The sequence below is a fragment of the Ursus americanus genome, chromosome 31 (assembly GCF_024610735.1).
Source record: "Ursus americanus isolate L20-20 chromosome 31, mUrsAme1.1.p, whole genome shotgun sequence".
NCBI lineage: Eukaryota > Metazoa > Chordata > Mammalia > Carnivora > Ursidae > Ursus > Ursus americanus.
In genome coordinates, this window is record NC_142157.1 from 26619822 (window position 1) to 26637292 (window position 17471).

Genomic DNA, 17471 nt, shown 5'->3' on the forward strand with positions numbered 1-17471 from the left:
TCATGAACATTAAAAATGATCAGTGGCAATGGTTTCTGAGTCACCACAGCACATTATCATGAATGGGCTTTTTCATATGGTTAAGCAGTGGATGAAAATAGAGAGAACAGCCGTTTTTACTGGAATGTATACACTCCTAGATGAAATAAGCAGTAAACACAAAATAGCCATTGTCGGCCTTCATGCTAGCAGCTCCTGACAACATTCGTTCATGTGAACACCAACGAGTGTGATAGGCGCTGTCCTCTGATTTACTGGAACCCAAAAGGCAGGAGCCCTACTTTTATCATTTCTGTCTGGTTCTGTCTTAATTCCTATTTTTATGTAAAGAGCGGGTGTTAAAAATGAGCTATCTATAACAAGAAATTAACTAGAAGATGGAGCTATGAATGATATCTACTCTTTTCTTTTTTAAGATTTTATTTCCAAGTCACCTCCACCCCTGACGTGGGGCTCAAACTCACAACCCCAAGATCAAGAGTCGCACGTTGCACCGACTGAGCCAGCCGGGGGCCCCTTCTATTGTCTTATTAACCCAATCCATACATGAGAAGGAGACAGAATGCTGATATACTCTTTTCTATTATTCAACTTAATTAGGGCTTTAACAAAACTCTTAGACTAAATGCACCACTTCATTCCTCCCCTAACAATAATTTACCAAACTTAAGTCCATAAAAAAATGATTTCACTGCAGGTGTCCTAGCACTTGTGATAGTTGCGAGAACAGCTCCGCGTTCCTGCTTCCACTTCACACACGGACACACGCAGCAACGCCACGCACGCCACGGACCTGGGAGAGCTGTTGGTCCTGCACGCTGTCTTCCGAGTTTTCTGCTCTCAAAAACCTTGTTAAAAATAAAACCAGTGCTCAGCACAACATTCGCCAGTGAATTCCAAGGACAGAGGGAACCTTTCTAACATCCTGGATGACTTCTGCTACCACAGGCCTGGCAGTGCAGGCACAGTTCTGGTTTCCCCAGTCTGTCCTGCCAAGGTCCTATCTGTAAGGACCCAGAGCATTATGGTGTCTCTAGAACCCCGCCTAACCCTATCTCTTCCACCCTGTTTCCCACAATAGAAACCCGCTTATCCAGCCTTGTCTGCTTAATGTTTGAGCCATCGTGAGCCAGGTTTTGACTGTTTCCTCTGGTGCTCGCCTCCAAAGCCTCGCTCAGAAACTCAACCAAACCTCCTCAGATCTTGCTTCCTGATGTGCTCATTGCGGACCTCTCCCCTGGCTCCGTCCCTACCTACTGTGTCTATGTCACCGCTTGTTGATGACATCACATCATCTTCGTCATTCCGATACAAGCGATCACTTCAGGTTTCACCGCACAGAATCCTTTTTTCTCCAATTAGACTGCAAGCTCCTTGTGGGCAAAGAGCTCTCTTCTTTTTCCAATATGGTCACAGGACTTTGGAGAACATGTGTCCCAAAATAGAGACTTACTCTTCAGTACTTCACAACATTCATATTTTAAAACCATCTTATTATTTTTTAAATTAGAGTATCCTTAAAACAGACCTTTGATCTAAAAGAAAGGCTTCAACACTTAGGAGTTCTTTCAGATGTGGTAACTTCACTGAGGTGACCATCCTTTATCCCTCCGTCATACAGATAGACCAAAGCAGTGAAATTTAGAAGAAATTACTCTCATTCAACCTATTTCAACCAAGGGCAAATGGGGAACACAGGGGAAGTAACCTGAAATACAGCCATAGAGGAGACGCTTCACTTAGCTTCACGAATGATGATCTGTTAAAAAGTCAGCGCCAATAAATACATCAGACGCACCAAACCGGTGATGCTTCTCAATATTAACATGTAATAAATATCAGTCTAAATGCAGACATGTGTACAACTATAGGTATAAGCCATACCCAAGATTAACTTAAAAATTAAGCCTCTAACAGCGGAAGTAAAATCGATTATGTAGTAAATATTCTTTAGTGTGGGCTATTTCTCAATGTCAAGAAAACAAAAACCTTGGAAAGACAAGAAAGCTTCCAAAAAATATTCACTGAGCCAACTGGCAAACTACGACTGGACCCCAGCCCTGAAGATCAAAAGAAGTCCTCCTCAGTTAGAAGTTGACTGGTGCTAGGAGTTAGAGATTTAGTTTTGTTCTGGAATTTTAAAATGTTTTTAAAAAATATTTTATTTATTTATTTTAGAGAGAGAGAGAGAGACAGCATGAGCAGGGGGAGGAGCAGAGGGAGAAGGAGAAGCAGGCTCGCTGCTAAGCAGGGACTCGATCTCAGGACCCTGGGATCATGACTTGAGCCAAAGGCAGACGCTTCACTGGCTGAGCCACCCAGGCGCCCCTGGAATTTTAAAATGTTAATGCAGCCAACGGTTTAGCATCCCTTATATGTGATTTTTGCTTTTTCTTTGAGTTGGGTTTTTTCCCTTACTACTGAAATGTCTTCTGTAAGAATTTAGGACCTTAAACTCTAACTGGCGCTCAAGGGTATTAAAGGCAATTACACATTTTAAAGCCTAGTAATTTTACTTCTCCAGAACAATTACCATGCTTTCATTTAGACTTTTTTTTGCTTTTGAAAAGCTCTTTTTGAATGATGTGGAAAAGCAAGATTCATTTCAGACTGTTTCAACTGTGAATAGTTTCAGCTATTTATTGGAGATGGTAATTTACGGAGGGCCTCTCAGCACCTGAGAGTAACTGAGGTGCTTACCCTTAAGCAAACAAGTTCAGGGTTGAGGCCTCACCTAGCTAGGCTGGGTTAACAGGCCCTAAGGGAAGAAGCCTCCTGTTATCTGTTTCCTGTCACTGAACAGAGGATGTGGAAATCAGATTTTCCTAAAGTGAAACCTCATCTGAAAACAACCTTGACTAGATTTCAGATGAGTTCCTTGTAACAAGAAGAACATGAAGAAGCAAACAAAAAAACATCGACAAGAGTGAAATCTACTTCTACCTGATGAAATACAAATTTCATGTGTATACAAATGTGTACGAAGATGGACACTTCGAATTTCTTAGCTCATAAAAAGAAACTGAAATTCTATACGCCTATTGCATATTTCTGGGTTCTTAAGGAAATTAAAAAAAAATTTTTTAAAGATTTTATTTATTTATTTGACAGAGACAGCCAGAGAGAGAGGGAACACAAGCAGGGGGAGTGGGAGAGGAAGAAGCAGGCTCATAGCGGAGGAGCCTGATGTGGGGCTCGATCCCAGAACGCTGGGATCACGCCCTGAGCCAAAGGCAGACGCTTAACGCCTGAGCCACCCAGGCGCCCCTTAAGGAAATTTTTTTTAAAAAAGAAGAAAATCCCCATTTAACTTTTGTTGAACAAGTTTGGGTGTTTTCTCTGAACTTATTCAGCAAATATTACTAGAGCACCCACTTCATGCTACAATGGTGAGGTTAAGTGTGGTACTTTTTACTTAGAAGTAATAATTATGCCTTATTATTGTATAATACTATTGCTTTCTGAGAAGCTCAAAATTCTTAGCTGAATGTTTCTTTCATCCTCACAACAAAAATAAAGCCGAGGTAGAGCAGATTCATCTAGTATTGGTATTTATAACACCTGGTTAGATCGGAAGTACAGATCTGACCGGCATACCTTATCTCAAGTTGAACAGATTTAAATCCAAGCCAGGGGGAGCAAAGCTCACACAAGACATCCCGCTGGGTCAACCCACTACACTGGAACTTTCACCCCATCTTCCAAGACTTCTTTGCTAGCCCTGCTGGTGTGGTTATATATACAGAGGCTCCCTTCCTCACCCCAGACTCTTCCTAGACACTTCCTGGGAACACCGTCTGTAAGAACTTTCATCCTGAAAAAATGGGAATTAGCTAAGAAACACGATATTTAAATACACTATGTTTTCTGTGAATTTTCCAGTTCACTGATTGCATTCTTCCAATGGTTGAAAAGGGAAGGGTCTAACAACCGGCCCACAATTATGAGACTGAATCATACGAAGGTGCCATAGGTACAGGCTGAAAATAGCTGAATATTGGTAATTGCATATGGTTAACCTAATGTTAATAACTAGTGATGGCAAAAAAAAAATTCCTTAAAATGAAATTGTGGTTTTAAGTATGATTTACTACATATTGACACAAAAATGTTTTTCCTCAGAAGACACCTCTAAAATCACAATAGGAGGGGCGTCTGGGTGGCTCAGTGTGTTAAGCGTCCAACTCTTGATTTCAGGTCAGGTCATGATCTTAGGGCTGTGAGACTGAGCCCGGCATCGGGCGTGGAGTCTGCCTGAGATTCGCTGTGTCCCTCAGCCCCTCCCCACCCCTGAAAAAAATAAAATAAAAATAAATAAATAAAATCACAATAGGGGTCTGCAGGGGAAAAAAGTCTACTACACAACATATTCACCTCGCAGACACTGTAAAGACATCTGATTCATAAAGTGAAGTTGCCTGCCTCAGCAGGAGCTCAGTCACCAGAATCACTGGTTATCTGGTGTGTGTGGAGGGCAATTTAACAGATGAGGAAACTGAGGTCCAAAGCCCTTAAGTCAACTTGGCAAGTCTAGATCCTTAGTTCTCCATTCAGGAATAATGCTTTTTAAAACTCTTCTTGCACCAAAACATCCATTCAAGATTTGACATTTTCAGTGCCAACCCCCCGTTTGTACCTCATATTTCTATCCTCCCTTTCTCAACCCTGAATATCCCGTTCAATGTCAGTTTACTCCCTGAGTGTACAAAGTCTACTCCTCAGTGAAGCCGGAAGATAAGACCTGCTGTCTTCCATGATTAACGCCCCAGATACAAGGCTATCCTCCTCAGCATTATAATCAAAGCCACAATTCTACCGCTCGGATTTTCCAGTATCCTCCCCTTGTTGGCCCAGCTTCGATGTCACATTCTCCAAGAGATGTTCTGATGCCCCGAAGGAAAGAATATCTCTGTCCTCTGCTCCCAAAAGAGAGCAGAGGGTCGCTGCTATCGACTCCTGTGGACATTTATCCTACCTCCTTTATTACATCATGAATTTCTCAAAGGCAAGGTCCACCCCTTATCCAGGCCTACATTCCCAGAAGTGCCTACCAAGGTAGGAACTTAAATCCTCACTAAAGCTCTTCAAACCCCCTGAATCTGTACAGAAAAATACCAAGTGCACCACTTTGGAAGGAAGCGATGGACCAAACTCACCCGTGTCGTCTAGTGGAAAGGAGCACAAGCATCGTTTTTTTCCCCACACGAGACAGTTCCTTTAAGTAAATTGTGCAACATGAGCTATTTTCAGTACCCTCACAGAATTAGGTGTGCAAAAGAAAACCGTCGTGAATCCTTAACTTACAATCATCAGTTTCAAGGTCTGAGGGGCCTGAGAAGTCATTTAGTCCTACCCCAAATTTCATAGGCCAGAAAACCAAGTTCCAGAAACGTGAGGTGGTGAACCCTACCAGAAAGGCAGACTTCCTCACCTCCAGTTGAGTGCTGCTCTTTTTCCCTATGCCAGGCTCTACTAATCTGTTAATAAAAAATAAAATAAAATAAAACGTATCTGCAGACATCAAAAAGAGAAGAGAAGCATATGCAGACTGGTATGTTTGTACACCCAGTAGCTAGCTCAGTGCACAGTACAATGCCAGTGGTCAGCCTACAAATACCGCTGAATGAATGAAGGAACGACTCAGGCCTTTGGAACAATAATGAAATAGGCAGAATATGAAATATTTCAAAGCACTAGTCAGACAATTAGTCTCCTAGGAGGAGCAGCAGAAGCCTAAAAAAGAAAGCAGGGGGGAAAACCTCCAAAACAACAGAATGAAGGTCTGAGAAAGAACATAATAGACAAACCAAGCCCTGTAAAAATAACTACACTTACATGCAAGATTTTGGCAATATAAAAGCAAATACAAAAGAGAATCAAGGGGGTGCCTGGGTGGCTCAGTCATTAAGCGTCTGCCTTCGGTTCAGGTCATGATCCCAAGGTCCTGGGACAGAGCCTCACATCGGGCTCCCTGCTCAGTGGGAAGCCTGCTTCTCCCTCTCCCAGCCCCCTGCTTGTGTTCCCTCTCTTGCTGGCTGTCTTTCTCTCTGTCAAATAAATAAATAAAATACAAAAAAAAAAAGAGAGAGAGAGAGAGAGAATCAAGTCCTTGAATCGATATTTCTCCAAAGAAGACCTCTATGTGGCTAACAAGCACATGAAAAGATGTTCAACACTATTAGTCACTAGGGGAACACAAATCAACACCACAGTGAGATACCACTTCATGCCCACAAGGATGGCAATTGAAACACGCACACACAGACAATAACAAGTGTCGGCAGGATGTGGAGAAACTGGAATCCTCATACCTTGCCGGTGAGAATGTAAAATGGTGCAGCTGCTGGGGAAAAAGGTCTGGTGATTCCTTGATAGGTTACACACAGTATTACCATATTACTCAGGAATTCCACTTTTAGGTACAGACCCCAAAACACTTAAAACAAGTGTTTGAACAAAAACATGTACACAAATGTTCACAGCAGCACTACTCACAACAGCCAAAAGGTGGAAACAACCTGAATGTCTATGAACTGATAAATGGATAAGCACGTTGTGGTCTATCTGAGGAAATATTATGCAGCCTTTAAAAAAGGGATGAAGTGGGGTGTCTGGGTGGCTTAGTCAGTAAAGCATCTGCCTTCAGCTCAGGTCATGATCCCGGGGTCCTGGGATCCAGCCCCGCATGGGGCTTCCTGCTCAGCGGGGAGTCTGCTTCTCCCTCTTCCCCTGCCCCGCCCCCCACTTGTGCATGCTCTCTCTCAAATAAATAAATAAATAATAAAAAAGGGAGAAAGTACTGATGCATGCTATCACATGTATGAATCTTGAAAACATTGCTAAGAGAAAAAAGCCACATACTGTATGATTCCATTTACATGAAATATCCAGAACAGGGAAATCCATAGAGAAAGCAAGCAGATTAGTGGTTGCCAGAGGCTGGAGTGGGAGGAAATGGGGAGTGACTCCTTAATGGGAATAGGGTTTCCCTCCAGGGTGATGACAAATTTCTGGAACTAGATAGTGGTGATGGCTGGACAACGTTGTGAATGTACTTTTTTTCAACACTTTAAATATGTACAGTTTATTGAATGTCTATTATACCTCAGTAAAGACATTTAAAAAAATAAAAATGAGGGGCGTCTGGGTGGCTCAGTCGCTTAAGCGTCTGCCTTTGGCTCGAGTCATGATCCCAGGGTCCTGGGATTGAGTCCTGCATCATGCTCCTTGCTCAGCAGGGAGGCTGCTTCTCCCTCTGCCTGCTGCTCCCCCTGCTTGTGCTCTCTCTCCCTCTCTCTACCTCTGACAAATGGATAATAAAATCTTTAAAAAAAAATGATGGGAAAAGATAACATCAAGCCAATATTCACAATAGCAACAATGAGAGGATCACTTCCGGCTGTACTATATCAGGCAAATTAGATTCCAAGGCAAAATCCTCATCAGTGATGAAAGTAATTATGTAATAATAAAAGCTCAATTCCTATTAGACACTGTGTATCTACCAATATAAACTTACAAATGCACATTGTTAGTCACATATAAAGTATGCACAACGTCTTCAAATATTTTCTAGCTCAAAATACAAGGAGATAGTGGCAAATCCCCTATTACAGTGTTATCTTGCAATATACAGATCTTCCTTGACTTATGATAGGGTTACATCCTGATAAATCCATATTAGGTTGAAAATGCATTTCATACACAACCTACCGAACATCAGAGCTTAGCCTAGACTATTTTAAATGTACTCAGAACACTCACTATAGTTGGGCAAAATCCTCTAACACAAAACCTATTTGATAATAAAGTGTTGATTATCCCATGTAAGGTACTGAATCCTGCACTTGAACAGAGTGGAGATGGGTGCAGAGTGGCGGTCGGGCTGGGTCGTCCGCCCTCGTGATCGCTGGCCGCCTGGGAGCTGCGGCTCACTGCCCAGCGTCCGAGAGAGGACTGACCGCACGTCGTTAGCCAGGGACAAGACCTAACTTCAAAATCCCAAGTATGGTTTCTACTAATGCATACCACTTTTGCACCATTGTAAGGTCTAAAATCGTCAAGTGGGGGACCATCTGTACCGCTCTCAATTATTGACATGTTAAGTAGACACAAAGTTAGTAAGGAATAATTCAATTATTAAGGTTCATTTTAATGGATATCTGCAGACCTCTACAGAGAAAAAATTAAAGGAAACATTCTCAAAGACGTACAATGTGACTGTACTTAATGTCACTGATTTGTACACTTTAAAATGATAAATTTGATGTTCTATATATTTTACTTATTTAAAAAAAAATAAAAAGTTTCAAGTCTTCACAGTGCTAGGATCCTTGGAAATATCCAGTCTGAAGATCTGATTCACAAAGCGCTATCACATCTCTCTCCAACAAGGTGGAATGTTCTGCCCTACACATTCCTTGCCACCAATCCTGACTGCATGGATCATAAACCCAGCACCTACTTTCTTAAAGTAAGTTTCAGTAGGAATGCTGTGAGTCTAGAAGGGGGACACGGGCATCACTGTGGCTCTCCACAGAGGCTACTACCAGTGATTCCACGACACGGACCCTGCTGTGTCAGTGTGGACAGAGGCTTCTCGGCAGTGGCCAGCAGATTCACTCAAAGATTCGAGAGGGACGGACGTGCTGCGGTCTCTCCGAGGCAGGGTGGCAGGACGCATCCTCCTTAGAGCTCGCAGGCAGCCATCAAGCCACCAGCACTACCACCAATGGAAACTGAAATGCAGTGCTGCCCTTCGGCCAAGCAGAGAGCTCAAGTTCTGGGATGCTCCTAGGATTCCCTGGCACCTACCCCCAAATGGCCTCCGTGCCCCTGGCGGCGGTCCCACAAACATGTAGATAAGATGCACCTGAACTTTTGTTCCAGGGGCTCCCCTGCTCTCAGCTCTGCTCCACCCAAACCTTTCACCTCTCTCCCTTCAGGCTTCAAGGCTCCACTCTACCTCATGCAGTGAGTTATTTGAGACGATCTTTCGAATCAACACAGGGTGCCAACCATAGACTCCTTAGGTGTCTGAGAACTTTGGAACTGGGGCCAGGCGTATCTTCAGCTGCTGATGAAGGCTTACTTGATCTGATTTTAATCAGTTTGGGCCATATGGCTGTTATCTAGATACGTTTGTGAGCCCAAAGATGAACTCAGTACTCGGCATGGTGTAGGTGGTCAGTCTCCAAATACCGCGCTTGGGGCCTGCACTGAGTAGGCAAAGTGTGTCATGGGGCCTGACACACTCAAATCTTCTTAAAAGCATCTCTCATCTTTCCAACCTTCTTCATCTTCTCTAAATTATTACTAGTCAATGTTACTCTAATTCTTGGCTTCCTGATTTTTAGTAATGGAGTAAATGTGTTGCTTTTAGATTATCAGCATCCAAAATTTTCAAAAAGAAGCTCATTTGAAATGCTGTTACCAAGGAACCTATCCAGTCACTTAAAAGTGGCTATTATTGGTCTGGGCAAGAAAATACACAAGATTCCATACATACACTGTCAAGTTTGGCAAGAGAGATTTTAGACAACTTCCGTCCTTCCCACCCAATCCCAAGTAAACAGGGCATTTGTTTGTATTTCCACATTGGCCTCATGAACGAAAATACCTCCTCCACCTAGAAAAACAATCTGTAACATTCAGGCATGGAACTTCGAGGGCTAACTTTTTGGTGCATGCTAGAGCCTTACGTATGCAGTGCTTAAAAAAAAAATAATGAAGTGGTAAAGTATCTTTAATAAACATTTCTCCTGTGAGCATCTTTCTCAAGTTTACACTTAGACCTGGCTTGGTGTTTCTGTATCTTTCAGAAATACAGATTTTAAAAAAAAATTCTCCATTAAAATCAGAGCCAGAAAAGGAACTTTCTTCCTACAGTCTCCCTGCAACAGACCTGAAAATTTGTTTTACTCTGTTTGGGAGGGTGGCAGGGAGAGTGGTAGGCACAAAAAACTACTTTCCTTTACCCACTGTAGGTTTTCTGCTCTGTACCAACTATCCTGCCTGGCAAAGAGTTAAGAATTTTCTGAGGTTAGTTCCTGCGGTAAAAAAAAAAAAAGGCTAGATGCTTAAATTTAGAAATCCGTAAAACAATACTGGGAAACTTTCAAAGCCTCGGAGAAATACTGGAGTTTATTGTATTGCCTTTTGTTAAACTGCATCACATCGGCCACATTTTCTTCTTTTTTAATCCCTCCCAGCCACATTCACTGCAGATCCTACGCATTCCCACTTGATTCTGCTACCTGCTGGTGATCGGGGTTGGAGAGCAGGGGTGGGGACGAAAATCTAGTGGTCACTTTGCACTTAAGTTTAACAGGTGGTTTTGACTACCTCCTGTCCATATGAGAGGTTCCCACTCTCCTCTCTGAACAGCTTGAGGGGCAGAGCTCCCGGAGTTCCAGGGCCACCGCGGCGAGTCAGGCGACGAGTCTCGAACAACTCCGGGGAAGGGCCGTGGGGACCGGGGAAGGGTGTTAGGGACAACCCGTAACCGCTCTGCGCCCAAAGTTAGACACGTGCCTCGGACCACCTCGCGCCCCCCCAATAGGACAACCTCGGAGTCGAAAATCGCTTCGTTCTCCCCACCTCCCCGATCTGGGGCGCACGCGAACCCCTGAAATCCCAAAAGAGGCACTTAGGTGAGGCCACCGGCTCGACGACGGTCCCTCGGATTACGCGTCTTTCCTAACTTCCAGGAGGCTGAACGAGCGATGTGGAGGAGAGTAGCGCGCAAGGAGAGATCCACGCAACCCGGGTGCCGACAGGGAAGCGTGGGAAGTGCAGACAGCCCGGCCACAAGAAAAAGGGGTCACCTTTGTCTATCCGAAACCCATCCGAGCCCAAGCCTCCTTCTACAGACTCCAAACGCCACCCCACTCACCGACGTGCCAGGCGAGGCCACCGGCTGCCAGGGCGCCCGCCCGCAGCCCTGACCCAGTCGGGGATCGCAAAGTCCAAATTCACCTGGAAAGAGCCCCCGAGCCGGGGACCGCGGGTGCCCACCCGGACTGCGACCCAGAGCCTCGCGCCGCCTGCTCGCCGATCAGCCCGCGCGCGCGCGCGCGCCTCGCGGTCAGTCGCAGGCCGCCCCGCTGCGCGCTCCCACCGCGGCAGCGCGCTCCCGCGCCAGCCTGGCCCTCGCACCGCCGACGCGCGCTCCTCGCCTCGCGCTCGCACCCGCGCCGGCACCCGCGCCCGGCGCCCGGCGCTCGCACCGCCAGCCCGCGCTCCCACTCCCGCCCCGCCCTCCGCCCTCCCCCACACGCCGCGCGCCCTCTTCTGCGCGCTGCACCGTCCTGCCGCGCGCTCCCCGCCGGGGCTCAGCCCCCCAAAACACACGGCGCGCGCCCTGGGCATTTAAAGGGACAGGCCCCACGGCGCTGCTGCCCGGAGGCCGCCTCTCGAGGGGGCTCTCGGTCTCCGCGCGAGGTCTGAATTGGGGACCCGGTCGCGCCCTCAGGAACTTACACCGCCGAGAAGCGCAATAGGGGTTTGCGCCTGGAGCTCTGAAGGAGACCGGACTTGTTTGCCCCCGCATCGTCGTCAGCTTTGAGAGGTTATATTTAGTGATAATAACTCCCAAGGATAGAATTTTTATTACCCTCGGAAAAGGTATGGAACATACCCATTATTTCACGTAACCCTTAGAACAAGCCTCTGATTCTGGGCCCCATTTTACACTGAGGGAAAACTGTGGTTCCCAGAGGCGACGAACCTCCTCCCGGACCTTCTGACCCCATTGCTGGTGCTATTTTCTTCTTTTCTCCATCGCCGGGGAAATACAGACTGAGGGTAAAAGCTGGTTGTGGAAGGCTTTCATCAAGCTGTTGAGCGCTAATGGGACCAGTGTTTCCACCGGGCGGCCCAGCTCCGGAGGGAGGGAGAAAGCAAGAGTTACGGGGCTTTATTTGTAGGGTTTGTTGGGGACTCCGCTGGCAGACATTACAAAACCTATATTCCAAAATGCCATGTGTGGTGTATCCCCATTTTACAGAAAACCGAGGAAGGAAGTGGTTGGCGGCACGGAAGGGCTGAGTCACGGGCGGCGCTCAGGGCTGAGCCCCAATACCTTAGTCCTTAGCTCATTTCTTTGCCCTCCCCAGGAAGACGTACCTGATTAAAGGAGAGAGACCTTTTTCACTAATAACACACTGGCCTCATCTAACTCCCTGCATCTTTAATTAATGTTTACAAAGCACTTTAATCTACCCAACATGCTAGTTAATTAGGCAAGTAGTATTATGCCTCTCTTTCTGAACCAAATCCAGGGGAGTATCAATATTGTCAGTCCTTAATCCTTGATGAATAATGGGCCTAATCTTTCTGCTGTTTGTTTTTTTTTCAAATTGTGTCCCATATTGTGTTAAATACTGATTCATTTAGCATGAATGGGCTTACTAAAAGTTAGAGACTGTTAAACACCCTCCGGTGAGAGGTGAAAGAGGCAACCCTTGTCTTTAAGGATTTCAGATAAAGAAAAAGACATTTTGCCAAGTGCTTCCCAGAATTTTTTTCTTTTTTATTATTGTGCTTTTTGCTTGGTAGGGTTTGCATGATGTATAAACATATGTTTGGCTAAATTTTTAAAGCTTACTTAACATTTCTGATTTACATATTATCTTTTGTGTAAAAATTCAGTATCTTTTCTTACAGGTGAGGAAGAGATAAGAAAGTAGAAGTTGAAGGATGACGTAATTAGGAAGGAGGAAGGAGAAAAGAAAAAGGCAAACCCTCCCCCCCCAAAAAAAAAACCCCCACGGAATGAAGAGGGAAGAAAGTGAGCAAGAAGGTTTCAACCAGGTGTCTGTGGAGCCATGAGGCCAGCCCCTGGCTAGCACAACCCAGAGCTTTGTGGGAATTACAAACAGGTGGACCTTCCTCTGGGCTGGTGGGGACCTAGCCAGGGCCCCAAAGTGACTACGTGAACACAGGCTGGCTTCCAGTCCCCACTGCACCCCTGTCGAGGGACATTTGTGCCCACGAAATAACACAAAGGGACTAGAACAACAAGAAGGGAAGTAAGAGAACAAGAAATGGCTTAGAGGGGTAATTTAAAAAGTTACTCATGAAAGTACTTACACGACGTCAAGAGAGAAAAAAAGGAACAAAGAAACATCTGGAGGGTCTTTGTATCTACCATTGTTATTCCTTTAAAACCCACGGAATTTACAAAATTTTACTTTATATTCATTTGAGTTTTTAATCAGTCTTCCGAGGCTGCTTTTTGTTAAGAAAATCCTGGCAATACATGACCCCCAAATATGAGACAAACACTATCGTGAACTTTGTGTAAATTAAAAATTTTGAAGTAAACTAAAAAGATTAAGCTATACATACGGGTTTGTTTTATAAAAATAGTAACTGTAGAACATTGGCTTCAGAAACTGCAATATCCATTTTGGCCACTAGAGGAGGCACACAGGAAAGAAGAAGGGTTAGTAATTTTCATGTTTCCTTCACTAAAAAATTATAGCATTGTAGAGCTGAAAGAGGAGAAGTCAAAAGAAAAAATTTTATTTTATGCCTCTTCCACTCAGAAGTGTGATTTTGAGCTGCTTGTCTTTTTGAGACTCAGTTTCTCACCTGTACAACACCCACCCTGGAAGGTTAAAACAAAATTATTTTAACGTTTATCTGAATAAACGGCAGATGAGAAGTGTTAAGAAAATTGTGAAAATGGAGAAAAATATGATAAATTGCACAGTTTTTAATTGAAACATAGTACGAGACTATAATAATTAAAAAGTATCATAATAGTATAGTAACAGATATTGAATGATATAGATGATGGAATGGAATCGATAATCCAGAAAAAGTGTTGACGTAGACTTTGAGACATGATGAGAGAGTCATCTAAAATAAATGAAAAAGGGGAGGATTCTCAATAAATAGGCTTGAGAAAACTAGTAATTTGAAAAAATACTCAATTTAAAGCCCTTATCTTTCATTATGTGCTGAAACAAATTTCAGATACATTAAAGAATTTTAAAAATAGGAGAAAATTTAGGCAAATACTTGTGTGACCTCAAGATGAGGGAAGAAAAGAGATGGAAAAATCATAGATGAAATGACCATTAGACTCGATTACATAAAAATTTTAAATCCTGACAAGTAAAAATTTTGTGAACAAAATTTGAAAAGAAAAAAAGACCCTACAGAACAGTGCATAACAAATCTGACAGTTAATTTTATCCTCACTACAAGAACACTCATAAGTGGATAAGAAAACTTTAATGACTCAATGGGAAAATTACCTTTAAAAAAAATGGTTAGTACTTAGCACTTACCCTATGTGTGTTATATTTTAAAGTGTTTGAACTTCCTAGTAATTGAAAAAGAAAAAATTTAAAATAATAACTAATATACCTGTTAGGAAACATTTTCTTTAATTCTAACATTCAATACTGACAGGAATGCAATGAAATGGGAAATTTTACATACTATCAGTGAGAACATAAATTGACATAACTTTACTGGAAAGCAACTTTATTTTATTTTATTTATTTAATTTTTAAAAAGATTTTTTTTAAATATTCATTTTAGACAGAGAGATACGGAGAGAGAGCATGAGCAGGGGAAGAGAGAGAAGCAGACTCCCAGCTGAGCTGGGCTTGAGCCCAAGACCTGGAGATCATGACCTGAGCCAAAGGCAGACGCTCAACCATCTGAACCACCCAGGTGCACCTGGAAAACAATTATATAAAAATATTTCCCAGCTTTAAAAATGTTTATACATGTTGATCCTGTAATTCCATATCTAAGGATTCTATAGAAATAGTCAGAAATGAGCACAAAGATTTGTGCATAAAGATATATCTGTCTCCTTTTTATAACGTCAGAAAATTAGAAACAACCAAAACATCCAAAATTAGGGAGAAATAAACTACCATGCAGCTTTTTGAAATGAGGAATTTTTAGTGGCCACCTGAAAATACCTAAATATATGGTTAAGGGGGCAAAAAGAACAATACAAAATTGTATGTAAATTATTATTTCATGGAAATACATTTCCACGTACATGGAAAATGCATGTATGTATGGAAAAATTAGAAGGACATCTGTCAAATTGATGGCAATTAGCGTTTCTGGTTCTGATTATGTGATTCTTTTTTTTTTTTTTGGTATTGTATATGTTCCAAATTTTCTGTTGTGACTCTATATTACTTTTACGCATCAACAAAAACTAGTAAATATTATATTTCTACATGAGCCAGTGTGCATTGCATTAAGCCTGGCTTCTATCAAACATTCAATAAATATTTGATAGGCGACAGAAGGAAAAGAAGGACATTGATGCACTTCAAGGATGATTTCCTAGTGAAGTTTCTTGATTTAAAAAAAGAAATAATTTTTTTAAAAAATAAGAAATAATTTTTCTACTTCTGCAGATGAAGAATTTATGACCCGGAGGTTTTTTGGTGACACGTTTTAGAGGAAGACTAGAAAAAATGAAGTGGAAATGGTTTCATACTTCCTGAAAGCAAGTAGACAATGTCCGTATTCCAGGGCAGTATTTTGAAGAAGAAACATGTAGAAGAAACAATTATGGAAGAAAACCGTAAACGAGTTGTTCCTACAATTTAATGGTAAGCATTCTGAAGGAGAACAAGTCTCCAGAAGATGCCTGGTGAGTGGCGGTGCTGCTGAGGCAAGTGTTAGGACCTGCTAGTGAACGAGGTCCACCCAGGCAGAGAGGATGTATGCGCCCCTTCATCCTTCACCCGAAAATTCTCTGTGGTCTTTTCTGTGGCAAGCACTACTACGGGAAGGTCTAGGAGATAAAACAGTGAACCGCATAAATGAAGCCCCTGCCTAAAAGGAACTTACAGTCCAGGAGGGCTTGGAGACACAGACAAGACTCAGGAGATAAAATGGTTAATCACTAACAGTCTGTTAATCCACAGGCGATTCTGTAAATAAAAACAAGAGTGAGCTGAATGACATTTCCCCCCAGAGATAAGCCTGAGGCATAATTGGGGGTTAAAATGTGACTGAGGACAGCTTGTTTTGCAGCTGAAGATTTGTGCCCAGCTAGTTTTCAGTTTATAGGCGGAGGACGCAAAGCCGACAGAGCGTGGAAATGGCTTGTGTCTGAGGAGACTGGGGGTAGGGCAGCGGCTGAAGGAAGGGCTTTTCAAGGAGAGTCTTAGGAGGTTTCCCGTGCAAGGTGTCTGGTAACCCCCACCCTCTTTCCATCAAACCTTCACTAACTCCCCACTTCCTCCTGAGTGCTTTTGGTGTGGGGAGATTTGAATACGGGCCGACACCAGCCTCAGGTGAGTGTCAGGTAAGAGCAGGACTTGGTGAGACTCAGTCGAGTTTATGTCACAGAGCAGGTACCACATGTGGAAGGACAGGTAAGTATGGTGGGTGGAGTGCCGTGTATGTGGAGTTTGTTACCTTTCTGCTACGTTGAACTTTCGTAAGCCCATTTCAGTTAAAATATTTCATTATACCAGATTTTTAAGTCTGAGGGCTGACTTTTTTTTTTTTAAGGTTTTTTATTTTTATTTATTTGACAGAGAGAGAGAGACAGCCAGTGAGAGAGAGAACACAAGCAGGGGGAGTGGGAGAGGAAGAAGCAGGCTCCCAGCAAAGGAGCCCGATATGGGGCTTGACCCCAGGACTCTGGGATCATGCCCTGAGCCGAAGGCAGACGCTTAAGGACTGAGCCACCCAGGTGCCCCTGAGGGCTGACTTTTTTACTACAGTACCATTGTGACCCAAGATAGAACTTCCTCTTTGATCTGACCCTGAACTTGAGGGTGTGAATTCCCTGAATTGTGAGAGAGCTCTTTCTTAGGGTTGCAGTCAGAATGAGGATAAAGGAATCACCCAGCAGGATATGTGACCACTTCGTGGGGCTGCAAAGTCCTGGTCTGGCCACCAGCTTTACAGACCTGGGCATTACCAGGCTCTCAGGCACTGAGTCCCCGTTGCATTTCCAAGTTGCAATGTTGGTGGAGGGGAAGATGGGGGAAAACTTACTCGTCATCCTTTGATAAGCTTAAAATATTTTATTTTAATTTCCAGATTGTTAAATAGGATTTAAAAAAAAATCTTCCTATGGAGAATCACAACAGGAAAAGAAAAGGGAAATCGCACCACACGCTACCATTCACTGTGAGTAATAAAATGTTGTGGGATGTGTTTCCTGTTGTCCTCAAATTGTTACTGAGGGTTAACAGTACTCACCACCTCCTACGTTCCAAATTCAAGACATCACCAGGAGCTATCTCCTCAGGGCTTACTGACAGTCAACAAACACAAACTGGCCCCACCACCAACACCCCCACTTCCAAACTAAGAAGAGGCTTGAGGGTCCTAAGCTTTGTAGGCATGCAGTTAGTGTTCATGGTGGGAGGCTGTTCTCTGCCCTCCGTCGGGGAGGGGCCGGGAGATATATTCCTTTTGTATCCACCCAAGGTAATCTGTCTTCTAATTATCTCCAAGTCAGC

General features: G+C 43.5%; 1 protein-coding gene and 1 long non-coding RNA gene across 7 annotated transcripts in view; one reads left to right on the forward strand and one right to left on the reverse strand.

Moving 5' to 3' along the window:
• PROSER2 (proline and serine rich 2) overlaps window positions 1-11128 on the reverse strand; it is a 42144-nt gene extending 31016 nt beyond the window's left edge. Inside the window, exon 1 of one of the 2 annotated variants that reach the window (XM_045793924.2) lies at window positions 10978-11128. The gene's annotated coding sequence lies outside the window, so the exon portion shown is untranslated. Of the gene's footprint in view, window positions 1-10894 lie in introns of both variants that reach the window. The other variant, XM_045793923.2, reaches the window with a different exon arrangement.
• A 180-nt stretch (window positions 11129-11308) lies between these two features.
• The window catches only part of LOC123789976 (uncharacterized), a 40325-nt gene continuing 34162 nt past the window's right edge, over window positions 11309-17471 (forward strand). For 3 of the 5 annotated variants that reach the window (XR_015722462.1, XR_015722461.1, XR_015722464.1), the window contains exons 1-4: window positions 11312-11625; window positions 14557-14691; window positions 15402-15599; window positions 17047-17136. This is a non-coding gene — a long non-coding RNA (uncharacterized LOC123789976). Of the gene's footprint in view, window positions 11626-14556; window positions 14692-15401; window positions 15600-17046; window positions 17137-17471 lie in introns of all 5 variants that reach the window. The other 2 variants (XR_015722463.1, XR_006778968.2) reach the window with 2 other exon arrangements.